Genomic DNA, 11,632 nt, shown 5'->3' on the forward strand with positions numbered 1-11,632 from the left:
AAAAGTTAAACTTCAAGAAATACTTTTTCACGCAGAGGGTGGTGCGGGTATGGAATGAGCTGCCAGAGGAAGTGGAGGAGGCTGGTACAATTGCAACATTTAAGAGGCATTTGGATGGGTATATGAATAGGAAGGGTTTGGAGGGATATGGCCCGGGTGCTGGCAGGTGGGACTGGATTGGATTGGGATATCTGGTCGGCATGGACGGTTGGACCGAAGTGTCTGTTTCCATGCTGTACATCTCTATGACTCTATGACTCTAAATAAGGAAAGAAAATTGAAGTAGAAACATTAAAATCACCATGACAAACTGACGGCTTATAATGTCCATTCTGCATTTTCAATCGCTGTGCTGTTATTGTTCCTGCAGTGATCCAATTGATAGTCATTTTTGGTGAAGTTTTAGATAGAGTAAGCATCTGCCTATCCTGTTTGAAATGAGTCTTGGTAACAGCCCTTTGCTATTTCTAATCCACAGCCATGAATTCTCTGCCACCACTGATCTTGTCCAGGCTGAGGACACAGCTAGAAGCGGACACGTTTGTATAGCTACAGAGTCATAGAGTTGTACAGTATGGAAACAGGTCTTTTAGTCCAATTCGTGCAAACCGACCAGATATCCTAAATTAACCTGGTCCCATTTAGAGTCATCGTGATCTACGGCATGGAAACAGGCCCTTCGGCCCAACCTATCTATGTTGCCCAGTTTTCACAATTAAACTAATCCCATTTACCTGCATTTAATCCATATTCCTCCATATCTATCCCACCCATGTACTGACGAAATTGTACTCGCTTCCACCCATTATGTCTGACAGCCCGTACCAGATAGTCACCATCCACTGTGTGAAAAATTGCCCCACTGGACCCCTCTCACCTTAAACCTTTACCCTGGAGAGGGGGGGAGCTGTAAAACGAATTGAATCACTCTTTCAAAAAGTTAGCATGGGGAGGGTGGACTGAATAGCATCCTCCTGGGTTGTTTCATTCACGTACTTTAAACTTCAAAGTCAAACATGATGTTAAACATGTGGCAGTTCACTAGGTTTAGGGGCAAGTATCCTACACTCCGATCTGGACATTTCATTCCAAAAAGCCTATAGGCATCATTGGCCTGAGGTCAGGTACCTTGTCTTTTCTGAAATTATTAACTCTTTGCAGCGTCTCTCAGTAGTCCAGCTGACTCATGCATTCTCTTTCTTGGGAATAAGCCATAAATGCTTTCAAAGGCAGGTACTCTGCAGCGAGTAACTCCTCTCCTGATTTCCAAAGCCTCTCTAGCAATTAAGGTACAAGTTAGGAGCCTGATGGAATACGTTGCACTTGTTTGGATAGATGCAGCTGTAGAAACAGAAGAACTTAAATAGCACCCAAGGCAAGGCAGAAGTAACAGCCTGACCAGCATCTTAAATATCTACCCCCTTTCTCACACAGATACAGTAGTAGCAGTATGTATCATCAACAAGATACTCTGCTGCAGTTTGCCAGTTTCCTTAGACACCCAGAAGGGAAAATGTAGTAATAACATAGAACCCCCCCACCAAGGAACAGGCATCTCTCCCTCCAGGTCCCTATGTAGACTTGGAATGATATCACTGTTACAGGTTCAAACTCCTGGAACTTCCTCACTAACAGCATTGTGAGTTGAAAAGTATGGTGCTGGAAAAGCACAGCAGGTCAGGCAGCATCTGAGGAGCAGGAGAATCAATGTTTCAGGAATAAGCCCTTCATCAGCAACATGTGGGGGGGGGGAGGCGGGGGAAGGGGGCTGAGAGATATAGAAGGGTGTGGGAATGGGCCTGGGTGGAAGGTAGCTGGACAGGCGATGGGTGAATGCAGGTGGGGGATAAATATATTAGGTCAGTGGGGAGGGTGGAGTGGATAGGTTGGAAGGAAGATTGACAGGTAGGACAGGTCAAGGGGGCAGTGCCGAGTTGGAGGTTTGGATCTGTGATGAGGTGGGGGGAGGGGAGATTTAGAAACTAGTGAAGTCGATGATGATGTCCTCCTCACTTCCTATGGTACAGGCATAGTTCTGGGTTCCTTTTTGTAACATTTCTGTTGTTTTATTTCCTGTGAAGCTAAACTTTCCTCGAGGATAGTTTGACACCCTATTGTGAAAATCAGTCTCAGGCTGCAGTTATACTGCACATCGTACCCTGTGTGAAACAACATGCCACATGCCCAATAATTGTCTGATAATTTAATCTCATCAACTGATGCTCCAGGCACTTGAGATTCTTGGATTTTAAGAGAATCAGGGGATACAGGGAGGAGGTGGGCAAATGGAGGTCAACCATGATCGTATTGAAAGGTGAGGCCGACGTGAGGGACCACAGCTTCTCCTGTTTTATATGTCCCTGTGTTCATTTTTGTCATGGGAAATAATAATCAAAACAGTTGAGGAGATGAATGAATGCTCTGGGAATTTACCTTTACAAACAGATCTTTCTTCAACAAATTAACACAGAACATCAAACATGGAGTAGTATAGCACACAAATTACCCCTTTGGCCCACAATGTTGTACTGAACATGATGCCAAATTAAACTGATCCTTTCTATCTGCCCTTGGTCTGTACACCTCCATTCCTTCCTTAACCATGTGCTTATCTGAAATCCCTTAAATGCCCCTATCCTTTGTGCCTCCAGATACAAACTTCAAAAAACATTTGGGTGAGCATTTCAGATATCATCACATTCAAAGACATAGGACGAGTCCCACAGGAAATTGGGATTAGCTCACTTTTAGTGGTAGTTATTCTTGGTGCAGACTCGATGGGCCTAAGGGCCTTTACTGTGCTGTATGACTGTGCATCTATTATTGGTGGCTTTAGTAGTTTATTAAAAGATCAGCCACGATGCTTTGTTGGGGGGGGGACGTTGCTAAGCTATGCATTTTAACACTTTGGAGTACAGCAAGAAAACAGAGCCAGGCAGCGGACTGTGGAGTGGGGTGGAGTGGTCAAGTCTGTCGACTATCTGCCCCCTTCTGTGGTTATGTTTGTGCCTGGGTGTCCTTGGAGAGGGAGCACACAGTGACCATCAATGCTCTCTATGCTGTTAAAGAGAGGTGGTCACTATGGGAGAATACAGTGCTTTATTTCCCTCTCTCACTCCCTTCTCTCTCTCTCTCCCTTCTCTCTCTCTCCCTGTCCCTTCTTCACTTTTGAAGGATAGTATTGCTCATAATGGGCCTTACTTGCAGATATTTAATTGGCTACTTGGGTGACTACTGGGAGTGGTTAGTAGTTTAAAAATAAAAACTAAAAAAAATTCCCTGTGATTTAGTGTTGAAAAAGTCATGAATTGCTTGTGATAGCATTTGGATACAAAATTGATTGGTGGATTTTATCGTCATGTGTATTTTATGTTAAGAATACAATAAAATAGTGAAAAGCTTTCATTTGTGTCCATGAGTCAGAGACATTTTGAATAATTTAAGAATAAGGAGATGAAAGATAGAGCTTAACAGAGAGTCCATCAGTCCTGGGCCAGCTCATCATCATCAACACCTGCACTGCCATCTCGCTGCCCCTACTTCACCACTGTCTACACTGAACCCAACCAATGTCAACATCACTGAGCCTATGGCACCATCTTTCTCTGCTGGACTGATACACCTCCACCACCAACACCTCACCACTGCCCACGCTGGACCAACTGATGCCAGAGTCACGCCTCTCGCCACTGGGTCCACCTCGCCAATGTCAACGTGATGCCTTTACACCACCGCTTCGCCAACACCAATCCCAACTAATGGTGAAGTCGCCAATCCTCAGATGCCATCTTTCTCCACTGGGTCGACGTTACTGAGTTATACTTTGCCAATGTAGCAGCCACCGATTCCAATACCAGTTCCCCGTGCTCACCCAAAAGTAAGTAAGGGTTCACATGGGGTCCGTGCTGGACCCACTCACCTCCAAGCGAGGCCCGTTCTCCTCCAGGCTGGGCTCGCTCTCCTCCAGGCTGGACCCACTCTCCTCCAAGCGAGGCCTGCTCTCCTCCAGACTGGACCCACTCTCCTCCAAGCGGGGCCTGCTCTCCTCCAGGCTGGGCTCGCTCCCCTCCAGGCTGGACCCACTCTCCTCCAGGCTGGACCCACTCTCCTCCAGGCTGGACCCACTTTCCTCCAAGCTGGTCCCACTCTCCTCCAAGCGGGGCCTGCTCTCCTCCGGGCTGGGCTCGCTTTCCTCCAAGCGGGGCCTGCTCTCCTCCAGGCTGGGTGCACTCCCCTCCATGCTGGACCCACTCTCCTCCATGCTGGGCCCACACGCCTCCATGCTGGGCCCACTCTCCTCCCCACTGCATCCACTCTCCTCCACACTGGGCCCACTCTCCTCTGTGCTGAGCCCGCTGTACTCCACACTGGGCCCGCTCAAGTTCTACGCTGTGCCGTTGCCACTGCCTATGCTATCTGAGCTCAGGACAAGAGTTAAATAAAGATATATAGAGAAAAACATGAAAAGTAAGAAAAGCAATTGGAATTGACGAGCTCTGACTCAAGAGCCCTCCTCTGCCTCCTTTTTGCTTCCAGATGAAAAGATAAAGCAGACCCAGCTGAACTCGGAGTCTTGGGTTCAAGACCCACCTGGTCCAGATGAGTTTGTTAACATCTCTGAACGGGTTGATTAGAAATTATCTTAGAGTATGAGTCTATCCGATTGCAACATTTAAACGACATCTGGATAGGTGTATGGGAAGGTTTTGGAGGGATATGGGCTGGGTGCTGGCAGGTGGGACTAGATTGAGTTGGGATATCTGGTCGGCATGGACGGGTTGGACTAAAGGGTCTGTTTCTGTGTTATATATCCCTATGACTCTCTGACTCTAATCGTTCAAAAGTTATTGTAGAGCAGTGATAGTTTCCTAGGATAAAGCAGTCCCAATGATTGATCTACAGAGCTGAGTGTCCTGGACTGGGACTAGCCTATGTACACCACCAGTAGTGAATGTATTTTGATTCAACAATAAATGATGTTCTTTTCCAGTATGGCTTTTACAATATGCATCTTTGCCCAATTTAAGCCAGTCTAATAATTGATTTTACACAATCTCATTTTTTCCTTTCTCCCCCATATTCTTCTTGTAAGCATCACTATCACTATCTCAAATAGCGAAGCCAGCAGAAAAGAAATTTACATTCTGACATCTCTTTTTGTGAAAGTATCTCTTATGCAAGGTTTGTGACTCAGGTTGAGGTTTAGGGTGTAGGTTTGCTCACTGAGCTGCAGGTTTGATATCCAGACGTTTCATTACGTAGCTAGGTAACATCATCAGTGGTGACCTCCAAGTGAAGTGAAGCTGTTGTCTCCTGCTTTCTATTTATATCTTTCCCCTGGATGGGGTTCCTGGGTTTGTGGTGATGTCACTTCCTGTTAGTTTTCTGAGGGTTTGATAGATGGTATCTTGGTCGATGTGTTTGTTTATGGCGTTGTGGTTGGAGTGCCAGGCCTCTAGGAATTGTCTGGCATGTCTTTGCTTAGCCTGTCCCAGGATAGATGTGTTGCCCCAGTTGAAATGGTGTTTTTTTTCCTCCATGTGTAGGGCTACGAGGGAGAGAAGGTCGTGTCTTTTTGTGGCTAGCTGGTGTTCGTGTATCCTGGTGGCTAACTTTCTTCCTGTTTGTCCTACGTAGTGTTCGTGGCAGTCCTTGCATGGAATTTTGTAGAGGACGTTGGCTTTGTCCATAGGTTGTACTGGGTCTTTTAAGTTTGTTAATTTTTATTTGAGAGTGTTGGTGGGTTTGTGTGCTACTAGGATTCGAAGGGGTCTTAGTTGTCTGGCCGTCATTTCTGAAACCTCTTTGATGTATGGTAAGGTGGTTCGGGTTCTGGCTGTGTTTGGTCTGCTTGTCGTGGTTTGTTCTTGAGGAATCTGCTGACTGTATTTTTTGAGTATCCAATCTTGTTGAATACATTGCATAGGTGGTTCTCCTCTATTTTCCGAAGTGCGTCTGTGCTGCAGTGTGATGTGGCTCGTTGGAATACTGTTCTGATACAGCTTCGATTATGTGTGTTGGGATGGTTGCTGGTGTAGTTAAGTATTTGGTCAGTGTTTGTCAGTTTTCTGTATACATAGGTTTGTAGTTCTCCGTTGTCCGTTCTTTCAACTGTGACGTCCAGGAATGCGAGTTTGTTGTCGGTTTCTTCCTCCTTGGTGAACTTTATGCCTGTGAGGGTATTGTTGATGATGTTAAATGTCTCCCCTATCTTGTTTTGTTTTGTGATGACAAAGGTGTCATCTACGTAGTGGACCCAGTTTTTTGGTTTGATGGTTGGTAGGGCTGTTTGTTCTAGTCTTTGCATTACCACTTCTGCTATGAATCCTGATAGCGGAGATCCCATGGGTGTGCTGTTGGTTTGTTTGTAGATTATGTTGTTGAAGATAAAGTGGGTGGTGAGGCACAGGTCCACTAGCTTCATGAGGTTTTCTTTGGTAATGTGATTGATGGTGGTTGGGGTGTGTGTGATGGTCTTATTTCTTATAACATCATTTGTACATATTCATGTTGTGATCATGTTCTTACCTTCCACTTCTTTAAACATTTGTTCATCTGATGTGGGCTAGAACAGCATTCATTGCCCATCCCTAATTACCCAGAAGGCAGTTCACCGCCAACCAAATTGCTGTGAGTCTGGAGTCCCATGTAGGTCAGACCAGGTGAGGAAGCAGATTTCCTTCCCTAAAGATATTAGTGAACCAGAAGGGGGTTTTTTTGCAGCAGTTGACATGGTTGCTCTTGGGCCAATTTTTAAATTCTCAACATTTTGTTTCAATGCATTCAGGTTTCACCACTTGCCATCATGGGATTTTGGCCAATGTCCCTGGAATGTTTGGGGGATGATGTACTGAGGCCCCTAAGTAATCACTGATTAACCACTGAAAGGCTTTAACTGCTGGCAAGTTGCAAAAATCCCCAATGGACCATCTGCATAAAATAAATAGACAAAATCTCTTCCTTGGGGTGGGGGAGTGCAGGAATAGAGGCATAGGTTTAGCATGAGAGGGGAAAGATATAAAAGTGAACTAAGAGGCAACTTTTTCATGCTGAGAGTGGTCCGTGTATGAAATGAGCTGCCAGGGGAAATGGTGGAGGCTGGTACAATTACAACATTTAAAAAGCATCTGGATGGGTATATAAATAGGAAAGGTTTGGAAATTATATGGGCCGGGTGTGGCAGGGGGGACTAGATTGGGTTGGGATATCTGGTCGGTATGGACAAATTGGACTGAAGGGTCTGTTTCCGTGCTGTACATCTCTATGACTCTATATAGGAGCAGAATTAGGCCATTCAGCCCATTGGGTCACCCAGCACTTCATTGTTGATGTAGTTGAAGAGGTGAGTTTAGAGGCAAGGCACCTATTGTTTCCTGTTCTCACCACTTCAAGGAAAACACACCATTAATCTATGTCAGAAGGGCAAGAGTTAAATGATATCTGCCTTCATCCAGCCTCACTTAGCAAGGCCTCTCACTTCCAAAACCCTGTAATAAGTCTGTATTTTGTTGCACTTGTAGCTGTGATATCAGACCTCTTGCATCCCTTTAACAGCAGCCTTTCTTCAGGTGATTCTGAACAGGGATCTGGGATGTGTCTTATATGTGTATACATAGCCCCTAGGAATGAGCCTGAGCCCTTCAATTAAGGCTGACAAGTTCAAACAGAGTGACTTCCCAGCCTGCCTGCAGCCTGGAAAGTGACGCCTTATGCCCCGCGTCTTAATTAAAAAGGAAGAAAGCAATTTGTATGAACAGTCAGCCGCAACAGCAGAGGTAGTTCCTTTTCAGGAGCCCCACAGTTGCCCCAGGACCTGGTGGAGATGTGAAAACTCACTCAAGTGTGAAACCTGGCCTCTCCCAGTTGCGATGTTCATTGGAACTTGGCTGCTTGATCATTAAAGCCTTTTGTTAATGTGGGCACGTCTTCAGCAGATGTGATCGAACATTTTCTATTCGAAGGAGAGCATATCTTTATTGTTTGCCAGCCTGATCTGTACTTCAGCACTAATCCACATCAGAGAAGTCTTTCATCTCTTGCCAGCAATTGTAAAGCACATTTTCATTTACTCTAATTCCATGAAAGTTTACTTATCTTTTAAAAACTACTTCTTTAAAAACAAAACTCTCGATATGTTGTGATTTAATTTATCACCGGGCTTCCAATCAAGCAAATGTTACAAAAATAAGAATTGGATTTATTTTGCTTAAAATAGTTTAACTGGAGCAACTCCCTGGAGCTAACCAACTTCACCTTGTAAACAGACAAGCTTCAGGCTGGACTTAATGCTGAATTATAACATTGAAATTTAAGGACGCATCTATAAATGTTCCACTTAAATAGACATATTTAAGAATTATGCAAAGACCTGTTTAAAATTTGTTCCAGTGGTTTCTGCTTCTCTAGCTCTCAATTTTCTCACCATTCTTTCTAATGATACCAAACTGTGCAGTTTGCTTTCCAAATTTTAGCACAAATCATGAATTAATCCCATGGGAATAATGCATGAAACAATTATCCTCTACCAATCAAAATGCTGCTTCCATCTGCCTCATTTGGCTGTAATGTATTTTGAGACTTCTGGAGTGTTAATGGCATGTTAATTAATGTGTATTTTTAAGATACGCTGGTGATGGGCATTGTTTAACAAAACATCCACAGGATTCATAAAGAGAGATTGTAGGACTCAGGTTGAGAGGATTGAAGGCCAGCATATGTGATACTGTGTTTTGTAAATAAACCAGATTTGATTAGATTAGATTCCCAACAGTGTGGAAACAGGCCCTTCGGCACAACAAGTCTACACCGACCCTCCGAAGAGTAAACCACCCAGCCCCATTTCCTCTGACTAATGCATCTAACACTATGGGCAATTTAGCATGGCCAAACCACCTAACCTGCACATCTTTGGACCGTGGGAGGAAACCGGAGCACCCGGAGGAAACCCACGCAGACACTGGGAGAATGTGCAAACTCCACACAGACAGTTGCCTGAGGGTGGAATTGGACCTGGGTCCCTGGTGTTGTGAGGCAGCAGCGCTAATCACTGAGCCACCGTGCTGCTCTTAGGAAAAAACTGTGCCTTGATTCATACTTCACCATTTGACTTCAGATCTATAAATCAGAGTGATTGTGAAAGATACTGCAGAAATACAGAGCTTCCTTTTTTTTTACACTTTTTTGATGCTGAGTGCTTAAACAGTGAGTATCTCAATGGAATAACGGATTTTTTTTTGCAAGGTCCAGTGTTGCATTATACAAAACTGTCAGCTCCAGGTTTGATCCCAATCTGGAGTGAGTGAGCAGTTTACAATCAGGGAAGCAGTGCCACTCGACTTGGTATTCCTGGGAAAGGTAGGTGCAAAGATTATCAGCCAGATTATCATGTTCTGGCGAGAATAGTTCTAAACTTTGTAGATATATCCTCTGAAACTTCAAGCTGTGGTTCATACAAGATGAGTGGTTTTTCAGTCATGATCTTTGAGACTGGCCATGGTTGATGTGTTCTGTTATGACTTGGAGACCATGGGGAGGGTATGCAGGGAATAGCATTAGAAGAGGTAAAGTATAAAGCAAACTCAGTTAAACCTCACTGCCTTGGGCTTGCAACCTTGATTTAAGACACAACTATTTGGACTGAATTGAATCTCTGCATAAAATTTTCTTGAAAGAAACATTTACAGAAAAACAGGTAAAGGGTTGGGGAGTTGTGCTCACTAAGGGAGTCTTACAGAGAGACATGATGGGCCAACTAGCCTCTTCTGTGTTGTAACCATTCTGTGATTCTGTGAAAACACTTTTTTTTGGATTGGGTGGTAGAAAGTAATTTGAGGTGAAGTTGTGGTGGGGTACAGAGACATCGTATTCACTCAGTAGGAATACTGTGAGGACAACAGTGGTCAACACTTTGTGTTGTGTTGTGTAGCTGAAGACGGACATAATTACTAAGGACAATTCTGATGACGAGGGGATTTCAGAAGCTCTTGTAGAAGGCACAATAATTAAATTCAGTTCACAAACAGTTAAGTCACCTAATCACTGATGTAGAGAAAATAAACAAAGTGGTCCTTCAGCTTGAAGGGATAAATTACTTAAGCAAACATTCTTCAAGCATTTCTTTTGTGTTAAATTATTATTAGGAATATTTGCACTGCTCTTGCTTCCAGCAAATGGATTAGTGTCTTCAAAGCTGCTTTTAATTCTTTGACAACTGTCTGCCCAGAGAGGCCTTGACCTTCAGACCTGACTGGAGCTCCTGGTTGCTCTGAAAGGTGAAAAACTACTCCTTTGAAGAATTTAAACATTTTTCATTTAATGTTTCAATAATCATCTTCTGATGAGGCAAGACACCCTTCTTCAAATGGGCAGCTGTAGATGTATGTGGCAGTTGGTATTGTTATGGTCACTTTGTCTCAGTCCTCTCCTACCAGGCCAGAGGAACGACTCTTGAGATGATTAATTGCTGTGACGCTGGAAATCCTTAGGAGTCCAGTTAGCAATGAAACCGTCATGGAGAGAAGGAATATCACCGCTTACTGCCCGTGAGACCGTAGGACATAGAAGCAGAAGTTGGAAATTTAGCCCATCAAATCTGTTCCACCTTTCAACAAGATCATAGCTGATCTGATAATCCTGAACTACACTTTACTGCCTTTGTTCCTTAACCTTTAATTCTATTAGTGAGTAAAAATCTATCTATCTCAACCTTGAATATATTTAATGACACAGCCTCCAAAGCTCCCTGCAGAAAATAATTCCACAGAGTTGCTACCTTCTCAAAACTGAAATTCCTCCTCATCTCTGCCTTAAATACATGGCCCCTTCAAGGTTTAAGATTACACCCTCTAGCTCATGACTCTCCAAGGGGGAACAATCTCTCAGCACCTACTCTGTCAAGCCACCTGTGTTTCATATTTAGTCTGATTTCCATTTGTGCATTTCCTTACCCTTCAAGTGTATATTCCAAGTAAATTATTCAGCTTAGAGTCTTAGAGTCATAGAAATATACAGCACGGAAACAGACCCTTCGGTCCAACTTGTCCATGCCGACCAGATATCCCAACCCAATCTAGTCCCACCTGCCAGCACCCAGCCCATATCCCTCCAAAGCCTTCCTATTCATATACCTATCCAGGTGCCTTTTAAATGTTGCAATTGTACCAGCCTCCACCACTTCCTCTGGTAGTTCATTCCATACACGTACCACCCTCTGCATGAAGAAGTTGCCCCTTAAGTCTCTTTTATATCTTTCCGCTCTCCCCAAGGGGCATTTGATGTGTGAAAATATTTCACAAAAGCAAAAGAAACCATTCACACAAAACTATCATGTGAATTACACTGTATGAAATGGAAAAAGGAAGGACAACATTATATTGCAATGTAATATCGATTTCATAGCAAACATACTCAGAGCAAGATCGTTGGTTAGATGATATATTCCTTTAAAATGAGCAGGAAGCTATTGGGAATTTAAAATTAAAGGAGATTATTTATTCCTAATTACCCATTTATCCTAAATTACAAAAATGTTTCACGCAATTATTCTCATACGTGGACTCTAATGTACAATTATTAGGTACAGACAAAGGTAGTGCACTTTTACAGATTACAGTTAATTCAGTCTCTGATTCAC

The sequence above is a fragment of the Hemiscyllium ocellatum genome, chromosome 39 (genome assembly GCF_020745735.1).
Source record: "Hemiscyllium ocellatum isolate sHemOce1 chromosome 39, sHemOce1.pat.X.cur, whole genome shotgun sequence".
Taxonomy (NCBI): domain Eukaryota; kingdom Metazoa; phylum Chordata; class Chondrichthyes; order Orectolobiformes; family Hemiscylliidae; genus Hemiscyllium; species Hemiscyllium ocellatum.